Source organism: Mya arenaria, chromosome 12, assembly GCF_026914265.1.
Source record: "Mya arenaria isolate MELC-2E11 chromosome 12, ASM2691426v1".
Lineage (NCBI taxonomy): Eukaryota > Metazoa > Mollusca > Bivalvia > Myida > Myidae > Mya > Mya arenaria.
The window spans coordinates 43,301,435-43,323,453 of record NC_069133.1 but is presented as its reverse complement, the minus strand read 5'-3'; the positions used below and the strand labels follow the sequence as shown (position 1 = coordinate 43,323,453).

The 22,019-nt window shown below is 38.0% G+C and overlaps 1 long non-coding RNA gene across 1 annotated transcript; it reads right to left on the bottom strand.

Annotated features, from left to right (window-relative positions):
• Positions 1-2,685: 2,685 nt before the first annotated feature.
• LOC128211096 (uncharacterized) lies at positions 2,686-6,342 on the bottom strand. Its single transcript, XR_008257207.1, has 3 exons — positions 6,313-6,342; positions 3,295-3,434; positions 2,686-2,814 (listed from the first exon to the last, which is right to left on the bottom strand). It is a non-coding gene; the product is annotated as an uncharacterized LOC128211096 (long non-coding RNA).
• Positions 6,343-22,019: the final 15,677 nt, after the last annotated feature.

The window sequence follows — 22,019 nt, the reverse complement described above, 5'->3', positions numbered from 1 at the left end:
TTCATGAGGCTCTAAGGACATTACTTTGTTGATCGAAGTTTTTCAAAATCAAGCTGTTGATTACGTTTGCCCAATGACCAGTAAAATAGCTCTGGACAAATCATCTCATATCAAAGGAAAACATATTCTTAAATGCAGAAATCTGTTCCTTTTTCAGCTGAACACTGGTCTTGAATAATGCATCGATGGTTTTTTCCTTCAAATTACGAGATATCACACAATGTCTTCCTTAATGGCAATGCGATAATTGTCTGGTTCATAAAGATTGCTTTCAGTCTCGAAGGGTTTTGTGCTGAAGAAAAATACCAAAATCAAACACTGTTAATTACCAGTTCTAGGTTATTGATATGATTATTTATAGCGCGTTTCAAACTGCATCACGCTGTTAAAAAGTGTTTAATACGCCTAGGTCTGGTTTTATACGTTCAAGCATCTGTTTAGCAAACGTCGATTTCAATTCGTTTGGGTAGTGAAGGTGGACAGCAGCTGGGTATTTTTTGGTTAAGTCCAAGTTAGCCAAAATGATTATTGATTGGTCAATATGTGTCCAATACTTTGTATTAAGCAATCAAATCTTACAGCCAGTCCAAAGACAACCGGTGGGCAACTTATCGAGGTTTTATACGATTTTCTGCAGTATACTTCAACATAAACACGCTTGTTACTGTGGACAATTGTTTTTCTAACAAGTTCAGGACTGACAATCTGCATTAAAGACTTTCATTAGGTCAATAATTATCAACAGTAAGTTAATCATAAGGCACTTTTTTCTGTTTAAATAACACTCATAGCGCTTTGATCAACCACGCCCGCCAAATTAGCAGTAAGGAAATATAATCAAAGCGCTGAAAGCGCTGCAAGACTGTCGGTGATGTAACTGACGCAAGCAAACACTACCGCAAAGTTCTTTCAAATGAAACGTGATCAAATGATTTTATACAAATGATGAACACTCTTTTTAAGGTAGATGAAGGAGGATAAATGTGATTATAATAAGCACAAATATATTGGCCCTACTTAATCATGTATCCAATGGCCTACAAGGTTCTTAATTCAAGTTTCCTAAGTCTTAACAACTTTAAATTAGTTAAATGCATATTCATTATGTTAAAATTGCTTCAATTTATGACGTCGCTTTTAACAGTTTCAGTAAGCAATTACATTCCTTCATTCCATTAGGGTCTATTGAAGCCAATGTCTCTAAAATGCAAATACAATACAAACTATACCCAAGATTCAAGGGACAAAATAAAAATATAACTTTAAAATGATGCTCTTTCAAGCCTAAAAATGCCTCCCAGAACTTCTATCAACAGAGTCCACATATCTACAAAATTTGTGCTCGAGTTACTTTCTTTGATATAAAAGTGAAAACAAATCCGCATGGTGCTGTGGCATCATACCATGAAAAATACAATATCTTTAAAATTTGTTTCTCGTTTGTTTTTTATTATAAAAGTGTTAATAAATCTGCATGGTGCTGAAGAAAAAAAACTAATGTCTTAAATTTCAAACCTGCAGCATTAATTAGCGCCATGTTGTCAAGAATGTCTGGACAATTGAATGAAATATGCATAGACCGAAATGACAACTGGTTTTTCATTGACAAAAGATGTCTTAGAGGCAGTTTTAAGATTATGCTATTCAAAATATGAGGGTAGTTGGTAAAGTTTTCAATCATATTCAGATGATGGCTGATATTTGCTGATAAACATGTATCCTCTTAGCAGCAGGGAATAAGTAAATGACATAGTTTTAATGACCAATATTGGAGTGGTGACCTTGACCTCCAAATCCAAAGGGGTCATCTGCTGGTCACCCCAAACCTAAATTTCAAGTTTGAAGGCCATGGGTGCAGACTTTGTCGAGTTGTCACACAGGCAAGCTTTTTGCGTTCAATGTCTCTGTGACAAATAAATAGGGCTCACCTACTGGTCAGGCCAAACCCCAAAGTCAAGTTGTTGAAGGGCCATGAGTGCAGGCTTTGTCCAGTCATTATTAGTACAACCTTTAAGCATTCAAGGTCACTGTGACCTTGTCTTTTGACCCAATGATCCCTTAAATCAATAGGATCATCTAATAGTCAGGCTTAGCCTCCATGTTGAGTTTCAGGGCCATAGGTGCAAGCATTGTCAACTAATCAGTCAGACATGCTTTGCCACCTTCCTGTTCAAGGTCACTGTGACCTTTGACCATATTACCCCTAAAATCAAAAGGCGTCATCTACTGGTCAAACCAAACTTTCATGTCAAGTTTGACAATAGGTCTAGGAATTGTAGAGTTATCACACGCAAAAGCTTTGGTCTACTGTCAGACAGACGGACGTAGCAGCCATCATGTGCAAAGCAATATACTCTTCTTCTTTGAAGGGGGCATAATAAATTGAAATTTATTAAATATTTTTGTTTATTATGTTAATTAACTTACACTACATACAACAAGTTCCATTTTGATATTTTCGAATGCTCATTTATACATGTACATGGGTTTTGATCTGACTATGAACATGAAACTACATAGTGATGTTCCCTCCTATCAATTGTAAATTGAAATAATCATGAGGAAAAAAAACATGTTTTCACTGCACCATGAATAAATATGTCAAACAAAATAAATGTCAAGTTATTCAAGATTAATTTAACACTGTTCTTTTGATGATTTCCGTGCATTCCTGACTGCAGGTTTTTCCCATTTTTTCCACACAGTTATTTCATATTGGCCTTACAAGGTCAGATCTTGAGTTGGGTCTTCATTGCCGGACACTGTCTCTTTATTTCCACAGAAAACACACTGGTGCAAGTTTCACTGCAACAACTGCAAAAAAGTTATATTATATTCTCACTGAACTCTGCATCAATATTCAATTTTATTTTTTTATTGGATTTAGGAAATGTCTTTGTATTAAAGGGTTCATATAAATTAATGCATTTTTTTCAATTTAATCCATTATCATGCTGGACTCTTTGACATTGATGGTTAAAACAAAGAAGGCATATGATTTGTGTACAGATTAAACATTATTAATTATAAATATGTTCTTTAATAAATAGGCAAGTGGCAACAATTTCCCCAGTTAAAAAGTTTACATTTGCATATCTGCAGATTAATCAATTGCATTTCTTTTGCTTTGATCATTTAAGTCAAATGAGTTAGACATGATAACGCATTAAAATAAGAAATATATATTTTGGGCATCAAATTATAGTGTGTGCCTTCAATCTAGAATAAATTTCTTCTCAACATATGCTAAATTATAAAAAAAATATATAAACCAAGATTTTGATTATGACATACCTGCATAGTTAGTGGTCTCCATAACTGCTCAGAAATGCTCCCTATGACAAACTAAGTGCTGGTGTATGGCTGGGGAATAGTGCTGCTCCAACCAATAGCGCAATTCTTCCTACAGGTGGACCAGCTCCTCAATATGGTTTCTGTCATGGCAATGAAAACAGTATGTAACATGCCCTTTTCTACTTTCCAGAGAATGAATCTTCCAATCTCAATTACAAATTTAAGATCAAATTTATACATATGCAAGTGTAATGTTGTTAAAAACAAACCATTTAAGTGCAACAAAACTATAAGATTTTAGGTGAGAATTGAGCCAAATCAAAACATTTAGTCATTTAAAGCAGCACTCTCACAGATTTACTGTTTTTACAACCTTTGTATTTTTTGTCTTGGAATGACCTATTTTTTGCGTAAATATCTGCAAACCAGTGATATAAGACTACTGACAAAATATTAGATTGCAGACTTCCATATTTCAGGTCGTAAACTAAGGTTTTATGGCTTAAAGCATTACTAACGATTTAAGAAAAATGCATAAAACATTTTGAACTTAAATATAAACATTTTCTGACTAATTTATTGTCAGCAATCTTGTATGAATGGTTAACATGCATTTTCACATAAATTGGCCCATTCCAAGACAAAAAATAAATAAAGTAGTCAAAACGTTCAATCTGTGAGAGTGCTGCACTCTCAGTCACAGATTGAATGTTTTGACAACTTCGTTTACTTTTTGGCTTGAAATAAGCTAATGAAAAGCAGTATGAAAACTGATGATTTAAGACTGCTGACAAAAGATATGATCATGTTTTTTTATATTTACATTTGTAACTTATTGTTTTATGGTTAAAAGCATTACTAACGCTTTACTAATAATGAGATTTTTGGCATAGAACATCATCTTTTGACCGTATTAAAATAAGAAATCAGCGTTCCAATATTTTCAGTTGTCTTTTTTGACTGAATTAATATAAGAAAGCAGCGATCTACTTTTTCCAGTTGTCTGTTATGACCAGTGCTCAGAAATTCGCATAAAATAATTCATTACAAGATCAAGAAATAAAAAAAGAGACTTTAGTAAAACAGACAATCTGTGAGAGTGCAGCTTAAACATTTAATGTGATATGCAGTATCAGCCAAGTGCAGACCTATTCACATCCTGGCTACACAACCAGTACATTCATCAGCTTTACTGATTCGAACCAGGCACATTTATATTGGTAGACTAGCAGTTTACCAATCTGTGCTGGCCAGTAAAGTTCTCATTTAAAAATTAGGATTCAAAATGTATATACCTTAGTTCAATTTTTTTGCCAACTCTGTTTCAACTGAACTTCCTTAATGAATGAGAAGTTTAAAAAAATAATTACAATATCTCAGCCAATACCTGCATTTATGTGTTTCTTGTGCAATCTGTCAGCTTTGGTAGGCTCAGGTTTCATTTTGTCCATCTCAATACTAATAATCTTCTAGTCTGATGTATTGCCATCCGATTTTTTAGTCAGGTCAGGCAGCCATTTCAGCTTTGTTCCAGTTGATTGTATCAGATGATGTAAACAATACTAACCTTGTATCCAGGCACTTCTCAATCTGAAAGTTTACAAAAGAACATGGCCTGTAATATTTAATAAAAAAAATCATAATCGTCAACCCCTGGATGATGGGTTTTAAAGTAAACCTGTGAGAAAAGATGCTACTGGTATGGTGCTTGAACCCACGACCATGTGAACACTAGCATGGAGATCTGTCAAACTGAGCTAACCGGGTAACTGATTTTAAGGCAGTTCCCAGCTTGGCTCTACAATTGACAGGTGCATTATACATTATAAAGAAAATAAATCAAACACTTGAAGCACTAGTCCAAATAATAGTAACTTGACTGATCTTTTTACAGATTTTGAAATGGCATATCCTTCACATACATTTTTTTTGTACCAAAAGTGGGTAGCTATTCCGATTGGGATTCTGGTCAGATAATTATCTAAAATATGAGTTATGTACACAAAAAATAAAATGCGACGAATTATTATGAGTTTGATGAGTGTTTTCCTTCATTTCATACTGTCAAAACATAATGATATAAACTGTTATAGATGAAGAGCACCTGCAAGGCTGCGGTGCATAGATTTACAACAATCGGAGCCTTTTGGCCATGGCCAAGTTGTTAAAATTATATATACAAAAGGTGACTGGTCTATCTCGAAGTTAACCTGAGATGGTCCAGTTGATATGCTAGGTAAAATGGTTGTGTTTAAATGCATTAAATGCATTAAATGCTTGTTTTGTGAAAAAAGCTTTGCACTTTAAATGGTTATAACTAAAATACGAATATAAACCTTTAATATATCTATATCAAACATATAATACTTATCTAACTACGATTTCAATATCTTTCACCCCCCCCCCCCATCTGTTTTGCACAAACCCGATTAGACGTAAGGGATTGTAACTTCTATTTTTTTAGACTATTGAAGCACATATGTTTTTTTTTGATGGTTGAGACGTTTCAGGTTAAAACAACAGTTAAAAATGTGAAATAATTTTAGTGAATAATCAACTCTGAATTGAAAGCAACATGAAGATGTTGTAGTGAAGGATTTGCCATATTTATATAATGTATATATATATGTATACCCGTATTTATTTTTTTTGGAATCGTAAAGAGTCCGTCAATGTACAAATATTTAGACTAAGAGATGTAGATCAGCTAGATGTACCTTCCAGTCCAAATAATTGTACATTGACATATTTTTTTATTGATTTTGATACAACAAATCCTTCACATACATATTGTTTTGTACGACAAGTGGGTAGTAATTCCAATCGGGATTGCTTTGCACTTCCATGGTAAAATATGAATATAAACCTTTATTATCTATTTCAATCATAAAATACTTCATTTAATACAATTTCAATATTTTTCAAACACTCCCGCTTTTTGCACAAACCCGTTTAGACGTTATGGATTGGAAGAATCCCGTATAACACGTCTATTATTTCAGACTAATGTACATGTACCTTCGTGTCCGAAATCGATCACTTCCTGGCAGCTCATTTCTTGATTGTCTCCAACTAAATTTAACATTTTTAGACGCATACATTGATGCCATTTTTTTCCGATTGATGTTGAAGCAATAACACTAAATACAGGTCGGTTATTTTGTAGAGGAACGTGTTCGAAGTAACATTCAATTTTATTGGCGTGATACCACAGTTATTTTTACTATATGTTTCATATAGACACTAACCTGGCTTCTGACTTTATACACACCCCAATTGAAAAACAAGCACATGGCATCTCTAGAACAATTCAAGACACAAAATATAATCACAAGAAAACACCATGTTGACCATTGACCCGACTGTCAAAATTGAGTTCAAATACATAACCCTTCCGCCAGGGAGTCAATCGGCTACAAACAACTAATTTTCAGACTTCCACAAGCTATGATTTTTCCAATATTTACATTGAAAACTATCAATTTCTGCAATAGAGAATAACCGAATAACTTACTCAAACAAATACAATAGTTCGATTGCTGCTGAAAATAAATCATTTGAAACATAAAAGCTATTTAACAAAATATTACATGATATGAACCCTTTAACCGCGTATGATTTATTTCTTAATAGCTTTCAGTCATAAAATATGTTCTTTGCCGGGGTTTGCCGGGTCAGTCTTGAATGCCGGGATATGTGTGACGTCACACGGGGTGCAAACATGTGGTGTAGCTTACTACTGGTTGTAGAGTAAAATGACTTCGTATGTAAATGCTATACTTTCATTATTTTTCATTACTTTGTTCAATAAAACTCACCAAATTGCAAGTACAACTATACTAAGAGTAACACGCAATGTCTGTCATAAAAAAGGCAATAACGCGTTAAATACACATAAGCAAGTACTTGACGCCCCGCATTCACGTAAGTAGTTCTGTTGCTACGCAGGTGGTGTGTATTAATATATTCATGTTCAATATGTCGTGTCAGGCGACTAGTCGCGTTTCTGAAATACCGCTCTCTAAAGACTGTCGGCTTGCAGCCGACAGTCTAAAAGCGAATGCGCACTAAGGAGAAAATGCTGCTAATTACAATATTGAGCTTCGGTGAAAATTTCTGTCAATTAAAGACTAGGCTAGATATATATATAAACGTGATCTTGGAAGTATTTTAATGTGAATTAAGGCATTATCTGACTGAAATAAGGGCAACGTGATTAAATGATTCGTGTCTAAATCAAAGACACATATTAACGTATTTTACTAAAGACAAAACAGAAAAAAGACAGATTCAGCAATAATGATCTATATTATGTGGTTTAAGGCATGTGGTGACTAAAACATGTTGCTTATGTATTTTTCGAAAATAGAGTTATTGCAAAACATTGCGAAATTTGAACTACAAAATACACATACCTTGATGACATAGAACACAAAAGAAGCCCGCACGTTACAAACCACGTGGCATATCAACTCTGCAGGTGATGCATTATGGCAGGTGGGTTGTTTGTCAACAATTGGTTTGTGTACTCTCTAGAGATAGCAGATTTTGACCAATGCTTCTCAAATTAGTTCAGAAAAATCGTCTTAGAGCAATTTCAGACATGTTCGAATATGGGTTATTTTGGGCTATAAATAAGGTCACTTGGACTTATCTGTAAAACCTAACTATAATTGACTTGGCAATTTTTCAATTAACTTCGAATATGGGTAATATCGAGTCAAAAATCTCACAGTGTTATGAAACTTTATCAGAATGATTGTTTTCTCTTCCTTTAAAAGCTGTTTGGTTGCTTTGAATCTCATTTTGAATTTCGGACATCCTTGTTTAAAACTAGGTATATGAGTAAAATAATATTGTTTACACAATATAGAGTGAAAAACGTTCTGAGAATAATTATGTTGATGAGTCATCAATCAAGTTCGAATATAGGTGATCTCGGTCAATACTAGGTCAAAATGTCAAGTTTAAGAGTGTCCTTGTAGATGGGATACATGTTGTATATTTATATGATCATCGTGTATCATGGTCAGAAAGAGTTTGATGATGAAATCTTGTTAACTTTTGATTTCAAACGCCTACTATCAAAATGTGTATCAAAATGTAGATATCTAGGTCAAAATCAGTAACAATTGAGCAAATTTATCTTTAGGAGCGGATCGCTTGTCTTGACCAACTATGACGTCAGGGAATAGATCGCCCTTCTGACCAACTATGATCTCAGGGAGCGGATTGCTCGATTGACCAACTTTGACCCCACTGAAAATTTTGCACATCTGACGAAATATCATCTCCTTGAGAAGACCTCTGGCCTGAATAACTGGCGATGAATGTTCACCCAGGAATATATTTTAGACAAAACACAATGTATTAATTACAGAGAACAGTTTTTCTGCTGAAACACTGATCTTGATTGATGAAAACGATGTTTTTTCCTCCAAATTACGAAAAACCACGTAAGGCCTTCATTAATGGTAGTGTGGCAATACAGATCGTTCTCAGTCTCGAAGTGTTTTGTGCTGACGAGACAAGACCAAAACCAAACAGTGTAAATAACCAGTTCTAGATTAATGAAATGATTACTCATAGATTCCCCCTTTATGAACTAAAGCACAGGGCTTTATTAATACATGAACACAATATTACTATTATTAGTAAGTAGAATATGAATAAATTGTCTTCACTGTCACAAATGATAAAACGTCGAAAAATAAATCACATTTTAATTATTAATATACATGTAAAACAAACACACGTTGGTGAGAACCCCTCGGGCCCATGATTACAAACGAACTCAAGCCCTAGTTCAATTTCAGTGCTTTTAAACACTCGAATGATTCACCATGTTTTGTAAGAAAAATTCAAGTATCTTTTTCATTTCCTTTTATCTCAGAGTCTGTGTCTGTTTTCGGACTAGAGAGCGTTCGTAAACATTGGTGCTGATATCATCTTCTTTCTGGTTTGCTTTCGGAACAAGAGCCACGTAGGCGAGTGTTATTGCTGGTCTGTTGTTGTCAATCAATGAGGCAACATAACTTAATAGCATTTCTTTAAGCGTGCATACACGTTACCGTTGGCTCAAACTAATGAGTGTTCGAAAGAAATTGTTGTAAACACGTTGCCAATGACAATGCGCGCATGCGTACCTTGGCTTAATATTGATTGAGTTATGCCCCTTGGTTATTTGAAAGAAAGTTTCCACTAAAATCTTCAATTAGATCCGTATTATGTGACTAAAGGCGTGAGGAATATGAAATAGACATAGTTTAACGATAAAGATCCATTTTGTGACTTAAGAAGTGTGGTGACTAAAACAAAGACACGAATTAACGGTAAAGATCCGGTATGTGATTTAAGACGTGTGGTGACTTGAACAAAGGGATTAAAGAATAGAGTGACCTTTTCAGGGTGTTTCGTTCTAATGGGTAAACATGGGCTGTACCAGTTCTGCGGTGAATAGTGCTCATAGGTAATAAGACCGGTGATGACTTTATAATTTATTTGCAATTAAATGATTTTCTTACTGCCTTCACCAATTTTCTTTTAACGTTTACGACTTACATGTTTCTTGTCTTATATCACAATTTACCGATAACCCTTAGAGATTTACCTATAAGCAATTCAAGTTTAGTCCTGACGATTTTACATTTAACAAGTTAACTTTTGAATGTTAAAAGATAAAAGTAAATAAGTAAAATGGTAAACGTCAGACAGAAAATTTAGAAGTTTATATCAAAGAGTAGTCCAATGTTAAATTATGAAATTGCGAAATATGAGGCCACCAACGACCATCTGTATTATATTTACAGGTCGTGTATAAAGCTGCTGGAAAATGGCATGGACGCGAACCGAACCCCGATCATTCGGATCACCCTCGACAACATTAGCACGGTGAGCAATAATATATCTGAAGACGAAAGTCGCATTGTCAGAAGGACTTGGTCTGTTCTAGCCAAAGACATGCGAGGGAATGGGATGCAGATATTCTTGCGTATTTTTGAAATCCATCCGGAAATAAAGAAACTCTTTAAAGTTGAGAATGTCCGTCACTCGGAACTTGCGCGTAACGTTGTGATTAAGGGACACGCTGCCCGCTTCATGAGCGCGATTGGGACCGCTGTGGACAACCTTGATGACCTTGACAACACCCTCGCGCAGCTGCTATTTACTCTGGGGCAGCAGCACAAACATTACGTGGGTTTCAAGGTCGGATACTTCGAAGTGTTCTACGAAGCCCTTATGTGGCAGTGGGCGCGCGCTCTTGACGCCAGATTCACAGCACAAGTGTCGGACAGTTGGAGTCATTTGTTTGTATACTTAATGGCGAAACTCCAGGCTGGGTACAACTCACCCGAACCTCTCGACGATGAAGCGACGCCTAAGAATGTTTATTTCCGCAAACATTCAGGGTCTCTCAATGGTATCTCAGGTGACTCGCTGTTTACTTCACAGTCTCAGAGACATTCAGTTTATGCCATACGATGAAGTGGGTGGAATTGCATGTAGTTAATAATCATGATTTATTCTGTTGCATAAGATGAGTTGGATCTACCTACTTACAGTGTAATCTTGTTATGATATATAATGCTATGTTGGTAAGAAAATATGCTCTTAATTTTGACCTCAAAGTGTTCTTATTTTCTAATGTACATCAAAATGTAATTCATGATCATTTTCACGTCAATATATTGTAATAAAGCACTTACTAGTATGTTTGATAATAGACAAATTGCAATGCAGTTGTTGTGGGTTTTTTCTTCCTTTTATATCTATTGTTAACAATGTATACATAGTTTTCACTATACGATGCACAAGTTAAATAATCAAAATTGCGGCACATTTCATGATGCCCTAATCACATTGCTTTTGTTGGTCGAAAAAAAATTAAAATCCAGCTGTTGTTTACGTTCTTCCAATGGCCAGTCAAATAAATCTGCACAAAACATCTCCTCATGCATCACATATGAGAATAAGTGCATGACAAAATACACCTATGCCATGAGGAAACCTCTTGTATCAAAATGGGTTTTAATTATCACTAATAAATGAGTATAGCATACAAAAGGTGCATTTTAACACATATAATTTTAATGTATACATTTACATGCATAAGCTTACGAAAATGGACATTTTAAAAGGACTTCAGTAATTATGTTTATACAAATTTGTGAGCCAGGGGATGCTTTAGTATCATTCGATGGTAGAGAGATTGCAAAATATTGCTAACTGCAAACTACACATGCATCGATGACGTAGTATGCAAATGTAGTTCACACGTCACAAGTTATCGTACAGGTAGCGTTTCGTTCATTTTCATTTTTTTACCTTTATCAGATGTATTTGCCTTCTCTCATGACTTTTTAAAGAATTTGATTTCACTCGGCAAAAATTCACTCGAGTCGAATACAATCTCCCGGATCAAAAAGCAGTACTAATAGCCTCATGTTTTACCCTATATATAGTAAAATAGTTTACCCACATAATATATATCGTTTATCACTTTTTTTTCATATATGGAAATCGGAAATACAGGATGTACTTTAAGCAAAACACAACAAAAGAAAGCACTGCAACATTAATAACGGTTGGTTACTTATGTAAATAACAAAAGCACATGTCAAACAGTTGATAAAAGATTGGTGTATCGAATTTAATCTTTTGTCCCTTTTTGTCGTATAATTCCACCATTTTTTTTCATCAATATTTAATTATCAGTTGTAATGGAAATGTGCTTGGTCTTTATCCATTGTTCCGTTTATCCTTGATGATTATATATTTCCTGTTATCAAGGAATAAACAAGTGTTTGTATTGCAGTTCTTACGTACACATTTTAGCTGAGGGGACCAGGTGATGTATTGCGGTATGTGGGTCGTCCGTCGTCAACAATTGGTTGAAGTCCCAATTGTTTACCAGTGCTTCCCAAAATTGCTCGGAAAGGTTGTCTTGATGAATTTTCGAAATGTTCAAATATGTGTTATTTGGGGTCATAATCTATGTCACTAGGTCAAATATTGTTGAAGCATTAAAGACTTGTTTTTCAGCTGATCTCTGTTAAACCTCACCAAAATGATTGACTTGGTAAATGATCGATCAACTTCGAATATGGGTCAAACCTGGTCAAAAAGAATCAAGTTACAATGTAAAATTCCGAAAAAAACTATGTTTTGAAAATGGGTCCTTATGGTTTTAAAAGGTCTTTATTTATAAAAATGAACTTTTGCTGGAGAAATTTAGCGTGTTTTTTCTCATCCAATCTGGCTGAGAATAATTGTTTTGTTGAATTCTCAATCAAGTTAGAATATGGGTGACCTTTGGTCAAAAGTAGGTAATTAGGTCGAATTATTTGTATCTTTTTTTACGCAAAAGAGGCTCCTTTTTCATCTGATCATCCTGGTAAAAACCAATTTTTTGATGAAATCTACTTAATTGTTTTATTTAAAAACCTTCAGATCAATACGATGGTAACTACAATGTATGTCAAATCAGTAACGACTCACCAGCAATGACCTCACAGAACAGATTGCTCGTCTGACTTACTATTGACACCAGGGAGGGCAGTTTGCCCATCTGACCAACTAGATTAGAGTAGATTACTCGTCTAACCAACTATGACCACAGGGAGCAGATAGTTCGTCTGACCAACTATAACCACAGGGAGCAGTTTTCCCGTCTGACCAACAATGACCAAAGAGAGCAGATTGCTCGTCTGAACAACTATGACCACAGGGAGCAGTTTTCCCGTCTGACCAACTATGACATCAGGGAGCAGATTGCTCGACTGACCAACTATGACCACAGGGAGCAGTTTTCCCGTCTGACCAACTATTACCCCAGGGAGAAGATTGCTCGTCTGAACAACTATGACCACAGGGAGCAGTTTTCCCGTCTGACCAACAATGACCAAAGAGAGCAGATTGTTCGTCTAAACAACTATGACCACAGGGAGCAGTTTTCCGTCTGACCAACTATGACCACAGGGAGCGGATTGGTCGTCTGACCAACTATTACCCCAGGGAGTAGATTACTCGTCTGACCAACTATGACCCCAGGGAGTTGATTACTCGTCTGACCAACTATCATCCAAAGGCAGATTGCTCGTCTGACTAACTGTGACATCAGGGAGCTGGTTGACCGTCTCACCAACTATCATCCCCGGGAGCAGATTGCTCGTCTGACAAACAATGACATCAAGGAGCAGATTGACCGTCTCACCAACTATGACCCCAGGGAGCAGAACTATGATCCCAGGGAGCAGATTACTCGTCTGACCAACTATCATCCCAGGGAGCAGATTGCTCGTCTGACCAACTATGACATCAGGGAGCAGATTGACTGTCTCACCGTCTCACAAACTATGACTACAGGGAGCAGAACTATGATCCCAGGCAGCAGATTACTCGTCTGACTAACTATCATCCCAGGGAGCAGATAGCTCGTCTCACCAACTATCATCCCAGGGAGCAGATTGCTCGTCTGACCAAATATCATCCCAGGGAGCAGATTACACGTCTGACCAACTATCATCCCAGGGAGTAGATTACTCGTCTGACCAAATATGGCATCAGAGAGCAGATTGCTCGTCTCACCAACTATGACATCAGGGAGCAGATTATTCATCTGACCAACTATGACATCAGGGAGCAGATTGACCGTCTCACCAACTATGACATCAGGGAGCAGATTGACCGTCTCACCAACTATGAAATCAGGGAGCAGATTGACCGTCTCACCAACTATGACATCAGGGAGCAGATTATTCATCTGACCAACTATGACATCAGGGAGCAGATTGACCGTCTCACCAACTATGACATCAGGGAGCAGATTGACCGTCTCACCAACTATGACATCAGGGAGCAGATTATTCATCTGACCAACTATGACATCAGGGAGCAGATTGACCGTCTCACCAACTATGACATCAGGGAGCAGATTGACCGTCTCACCAACTATGAAATCAGGGAGCAGATTGACCGTCTCACCAACTATGACATCAGGGAGCAGATTATTCATCTGACCAACTATGACATCAGGGAGCAGATTGACCGTCTCACCAACTATGACATCAGGGAGCAGATTGACCGTCTCACCAACTATGAAATCAGGGAGCAGATTATTCATCTGACCAACTATGACATCAGGGAGCAGATTGACCGTCTCACCAACTATGACATCAGGGAGCAGATTATTCATCTGACCAACTATGACATCAGGGAGCAGATTGACCGTCTCACCAACTATGACATCAGGGAGCAGATTATTCGTCTGTCCAACTATGACATCAGGGAGCAGATTGACCGTCTCACCAACTATGACATCAGGGAGCAGTTTATTCATCTGACCAAATATGACATCAGGGAGCAGATTGACCGTCTCACCAACTATGACATCAGGGAGCAGATTATTCGTCTGACCAACTATGACATCAGGGAGCAGATTGACCGTCTCACGGAACAGATTGCTTGTCTGACTTACTATGACACCAGGGGGTAGTTTGTCCATCTTACCAACTATGACCTCAGGGAGAGGATCGCTCATCTGATCAACTATGACCCCAGGGAGCGAATTACTCGTCTGACCTACTATGATCTCAGGGAGAGGATCGCTCATCTGAGCAACTATGACCTCAGAGACCGGGTTGCTCGTCTGACCTACTATGACCACAGGGAGCGGACTGACAGTCTGACCAACTATGACCACAGGGACCAAGTTGTCCGTCTGATCAATTATGACCCCAGGGAGCAGGTTGCTCGTCTGACCAACTATGACCCCAGGGAGCAGGTTGCTCGTCTGACCAACTATGACCAAAGAGAGCAGGTTGCTCGTCTGACCAACTATAACCCCAGGGAGCAGGTTGCTCGTCTGACGAACTATGACCCGAAGAAGCAGGTTGCTCGTCTGACCAACTATGACCAGAGGGAGCAGATTGCTCGTCTGACCAACTATGACCCGAAGAAGCAGGTTGCTCGTCTGACCAACTATGACCAGAGGGAGCAGATTGCTCGTCTGACCAACTATGAACCCAGGGAGCAGATTGCTCGTCTGACCAACTATGAACCCAGGGAGCAGATTGCTCGTCTCACCAAGTATGACCCCAGGGAGCAGATTGCTCGTCTCACCAACTATGACCACAGGGAGCAGATTGCTCGTCTGACCAACTATGACCACAGGGAGCAGATTGCTCGTCTCACCAACTATGACCCCAGGGAGCCGATTGCTCGTCTCACCAACTATGACCACAGGGAGCAGATTGCTCGTCTGACCAACTATGACATCAGGGAGCAGATTGCTCGTCTCACCAACTATGACCACAGGGAGCAGATTGCTCGTCTCACCAACTATGACATCAGGGAGCAGATTATTCATCTGACCAACTATGACATCAGGGAGCAGATTGACCGTCTCACCAACTATGACATCAGGGAGCAGATTATTCGTCTGTCCAACTATGACATCAGGGAGCAGATTGACCGTCTCACCAACTATGACATCAGGGAGCAGTTTATTCATCTGACCAAATATGACATCAGGGAGCAGATTGACCGTCTCACCAACTATAACATCAGGGAGCAGATTATTCGTCTGACCAACTATGACATCAGGGAGCAGATTGACCGTCTCACCAACAATGACCTCACGGAACAGATTGCTTGTCTGACTTACTATGACACCAGGGGGTAGTTTGTCCATCTTACCAACTATGACCTCAGGGAGAGGATCGCTCATCTGATCAACTATGACCCCAGGGAGCGAATTACTCGTCTGACCTACTATGATCTCAGGGAGAGGATCGCTCATCTGAGCAACTATGACCCCAGAGACCGGGTTGCTCGTCTGACCTACTATGACCACAGGGAGCGGACTGACAGTCTGACCAACTATGACCACAGGGACCAAGTTGTCCGTCTGATCAATTATGACCCCAGGGAGCAGGTTGCTCGTCTGACCAACTATGACCCCAGGGAGCAGGTTGCTCGTCTGACCAACTATGACCAAAGAGAGCAGGTTGCTCGTCTGACCAACTATAACCCCAGGGAGCAGGTTGCTCGTCTGACGAACTATGACCCGAAGAAGCAGGTTGCTCGTCTGACCAACTATGACATCAGGGAGCAGATTGCTCGTCTGACCAACTATGACCCGAAGAAGCAGGTTGCTCGTCTGACCAACTATGACCAGAGGGAGCAGATTGCTCGTCTGACCAACTATGAACCCAGGGAGCAGATTGCTCGTCTGACCAACTTTGAACCCAGGGAGCAGATTGCTCGTCTCACCAAGTATGACCCCAGGGAGCAGATTGCTCGTCTCACCAACTATGACCACAGGGAGCAGATTGCTCGTCTGACCAACTATGACCACAGGGAGCAGATTGCTCGTCTCACCAACTATGACCCCAGGGAGCAGATTGCTCGTCTGACCAACTATGACCACAGGGAGCAGATTGCTCGTCTCACCAACTATGACCACAGGGAGCAGATTGCTCGTCTGACCAACTATGACCACAGGGAGCAGATTGCTCGTCTGACCAACTATGACCCCAGGGAGCAGGTTGCTCGTCTGACCAACTATGAATCCAGGGAGCAGGTTGCTCGTCTGACCAACTATGACCGAAGAGAGCAGATTGCTCGTCTGACCAACTATCCTCCCAGGGAGCAGGTTGCTCGTCTGACCAACTATGACCCCAGGGAGCAGGTTGCTCGTCTGACCAACTATCATCCCAGGGAGAAGATTGATCGTCTGACCAACTATGACCCCAGGGAGCAGGTTGCTCGCCTGAACAACTATCATCCCAGGGAGCAGATTGACCGTCTAACCAACTATGACCACAGGGAGCAGATTGACCGTTGTCACGTAACAGAGTTACTATAGAATGTGACGTAATACGTTATATTTAAGATATAATTAAGATTTAATTAAATGAATATGTGTCTACATACTGTATGTTTAGTAATGTAGGGCATATTTGATTGTCATTTGAATATGAAGATGGTTGACAGCCGACCTGGTACAAATGTACAAAATGGTCATGTTAATTACAAAAACGTGTATTCCTGTGGTTGTAAAGCTGTCATATGTAGACAACAAATCAGTATAAAAGAGATGATTTGGGATGTGAAAAGAGAGGGATAGGCAAGCCGAGGAGAGCGGCCTTGGGTCCTTAATGGACGGCAGTTAGGATGCGGGATTACCTTAAATGTCATGCTGTATTATATACTGATTATTATACTTAGAAAGAACGTGGAACAATAAAGACTTAGAACACTTGAACAGTTGTTGGTTGGTTACTGAACGAACTATCACGAAAGTTAAGTGAGCGTTGGCGTTACGCGACACGTAAAAGTTTGGCGCCTGCTGACCGAAGATATTCAAGAACAGGGTTGACGTGGAACACAACGGCGAAGTACTTACAACTATTGGATCACATTTGAAATGTTGAAGAAAAAGGTACATGATGACAACTGCAGTTCGAGTGACTATGGACATTGCAGCGCGACCAGGCCACGGGACAAAAGTTAGTGACGTTTTATTACTTTGTATTTCTTGCCTAGATATGACATGTGTTGCTATAATTTTGGGATATTTAATGGGGCAAAATTTTAAAGTTTTGGATAATAAATGCAATCAGAGCAAAGCTGTTCTTTTGAAAGAACCCCTAAGCAATCTAATTTCTGACTCAACAACGTTCCACATTATTAAGTACAATTAAACCATTTGATTTAAATAAGAATAAACTAAAGAATGAGTATTTAAGGTAACAAAGATAAAAATATTGAGAATTTCGATAAAAGTAAAACAGGTGTGAAAAAAATGTTAAATGCAAACGAAGAGCTTGTCATGTATTGAACTAAATCATTTAAGTACATTATTGACTAACTAGATGAAAACGAAAACTAAGTCATTTAAGGACATTAGTTGAACAATTAACATGGAAAGAAATGTTATTAAAAGAAAATCTGTGCATACTAAGGTCTCAGAGAGAAAGCGTGCAAAACGAAAAGTAATTTCTTAGATGTCATTATATAAAGTGTATCGCCTGAATACGGCAAGTAATTTTTGAATTTCGAAATCACTAATTAAATTGTTTGTTAGGTAATAAGTAATCTAATTAAATTATTTAAGTAACTCACAGATTAGTTTGGTAAAACTAATGAATCAATTATAAAGTTGTAAGTTATCCGATGATAAGCATGATGGTAACATGTTAAGCTAGAGTTTAGCTTTCTTATAACTATGAAGATGTACAAAGTTGTACAAAGATAAACAAAGATAGTGGTCAAGAAAGACCAGGTTTCTTAAAAGTGATTGGAGATGATACGTTCAAGATATTGAATTTCAACAAAATTGTTGGACTCCTGTGAAGTCACATTAGGGTGTGAATTATTTAATAAATTAATTGAATCACTTATGTATTAGTTTTCTTAAAATAATGGACTAATTATGAGATTAAAAGTTGTCAAATGATAAACATAACGGATCATCAATCTTGTTCTAAATATCTGTGTTAATTATCGGCTGATAAGCATGCAGGACAGAACGGAAGTAATGCACATGTTGAATAAATGGGTGTTTTAGTGTGGTAAAGCTAACATATAAGCTTTGTAAAATATTGCATAAAAAAGGTTCTTAATAAAACAAAATGTTGTTCATAAAAACAAAACGTTTCACAAAAAAAACTTAGGTCAAACACACTTACGCGCAGATGCAGTAATTAATTATAAATGGGGCCACTTTCAAAATATAAGCCTGCTTGAAAATATCAACACAAAATGTCATGGTAATAGCAACACCTATGTCAATGAAAGGATTAAGAAGTACAGGTAATATGTCACGTGATACGAACAGTCAATGTCGACATACTTCTTCAGCGGATACCGAGATAATATACCTAGTGGTGATATTGTGTTAAGTGGCCATCGGTGTTCATAAAGGATCGAACTATATTCTGGTATTGCGTATGCGATGTGCTAACCAATTGGTTACACTTCGGAATATCCAGAGGAGCTAAGCACACATTCTCGTATGACCTGTGCTCGGCTTGACGTCACATGATCAAGTCTTTAGGACCGTGATGATTCCTGTGTGATGGACAACACCAACTTGAGATCGTTAGCATCTTCAATAACATGAACACTTGCACACATCTATCTAAGTACACTTCAAGAATTAGCAGTCGTATAATGACAGAACATTTCGAGTCGGTGGGGACATTCTACAATCAAACAACCCCTTGGCTATAAACTCTACATCTACAACAACACGGCAGCAGCAACAACAACAACGATGATTCCCTGTCTTCAGAATGATAACATGAAAAGCAGCGCTACATAAAACATTGACTAAATACCAAATTTGACAACAGTACTGTCAGTGTTAATTACTTGTACTCAATCTGCAGTGTTATTTTCTAATTGTTAACTATGTTTATTAATTACCTGAGGGCTAATTACCAATTAGTCTATATTATGTCAGACATTTTGACAAATAATGTGTCAGTTTACTTTCTATTGCTTACGAAAAGAAAATCTTGCATTAAAAAGGGACGGTATCTATACAATTTGATATCATTGTTTGGGATTTAGGCACAGATTTTCTTTTGCGTATTTTTTGTCGGAAATACAACTTGATCATCATTGTTTGAGATTTAGGCACAGATTTTCTTTTGCGTATCTTTTTTTGTCGGAATTACTTTTTTTTTAATTTACCTGCTTGGGGTTGAGAAACATATTTTCTTACGATTTTATTTATCTATTCAATTATAACCATTGTTTGGGGTTGACACAAAGATTTTCTTAAAAATCTTGATAAAAAATGGACGAATGTCACGTAACAGAGTTACTATAGAATGTGACGTAATACGTTATATTTAAGATATAATTAAGATTTAATTAAATGAATATGTGTCTACATACTGTATGTTTAGTAATGTAGGGCATATTTGATTGTCATTTGAATATGAAGATGGTTGACAGCCGACCTGGTACAAATGTACAAAATGGTCATGTTAATTACAAAAACGTGTATTCCTGTGGTTGTAAAGCTGTCATATGTAGACAACAAATCAGTATAAAAGAGATGATTTGGGATGTGAAAAGAGAGGGATAGGCAAGCCGAGGAGAGCGGCCTTGGGTCCTTAATGGACGGCAGTTAGGATGCGGGATTACCTTAAATGTCATGCTGTATTATATACTGATTATTATACTTAGAAAGAACGTGGAACAATAAAGACTTAGAACACTTGAACAGTTGTTGGTTGGTTACTGAACGAACTATCACGAAAGTTAAGTGAGCGTTGGCGTTACGCGACACCGTTGACCAACTATGACCCCAGAGAGCGAATTGGTTGTCTGACCAACTATAACCCCAGGGAGCAGCTTGACCGGCAGACTATTGCCCCAGAAAGCGGATTGGTCGACTGACCAACTATGACCCCAGAGAGCGAATTGGCTGTCTGACTAACTATGACTCCAGCGAGTAGAGTGACCGTCTGACAAACTATGACCACAGGGAGCAGATTGACCGTTGACCAACTTTGACCCCAAAGAGCGAATTGGTTGTCTGACCAACTATAGCCCCAGGGAGCAGATTAACCGACAGACTATTGCCACAGAATGCGGATTGGTCGTCTGACCAACTATAACCTTAGGGAGTATTTTTCCCGTTTGATAAATTATCATCTCTTGGAGTAGAGTTCTGTTCTGAATAACTCGAGAGGAATGTGCTGTCCTGTTCTAATTGCAACGTACCGAATGCTCACCCACGGATTATGTTTAAAGAAAAACACAGTCTTAATTACAGAAATCTGTTTTTTCTGCTGAAACATTGGTCTTGATTAATGCAACGATGCTTTTTTTCCTCCAATTTACGTCGAATCACGTAATGTCTTCATTAATAATAGTGTGGTAATTGTCAAGTTCATAAAGATCACTTTCAATCTCGAGTGTTTTCATTCGGAACTCCTCGGCCATTTTTTCAAAAACAACCTCGGATGTATGCCGGTACATCAGTGAAAGTAGTTCGTATTTTTTTTAATGATATCGTTAATTCAATTTAGTGTTTTAGAGTTGCATTTATTGATATAAGTTTAAATTGGTTACCAGTGGAGTGTATAATTGCAAACATAATTAAGATTCCGAAGTGTTAAGACATAAAGTTTAACTGTTAAATAAAATTACTACGCGATCTTCTTGCAGCGGACTTAAACGTACCTCTTTTTGAGTATGTAAACCGTCCAAATACATCCGAGGTTGTTTTTGAAAAAATGGCCGAGGAGTTCCGAATGGTGTTTTGTGCTGGCGTGCCAAGACTAAAATCAAACACTGGTAATAACCAGTTCTAGGTTAAATGAAATAATTACTCATAGATTCCCTCTTTGAGAACTGAAGCACAGAGCCTCATTTATATGTAAAAGCAATATCATCCTTTTGAGAAAGGGACCGATATGATTAAATTGGCTTCATTGTAACAGATGTACTCCGCGTGTGCTGTTTTCGGTTGGAAACGTATTATTGACATACGTAGGATTAAACGTCGGAAACGCTATGACCACAGGGAGCAGATTGCTCGTCTGACCAACTATGACCACAGGGATCAGTTTTCCAGTCTGACCGACTATTACCACAGGAATTAGTTTTCTCGTCTGACCAACTATTACCACAGGGATCAGTTTTCTCGTCTGGTCAACTATGACCCTAGGGAGCAGATTAACCGTCTGACCAACTATGACCAC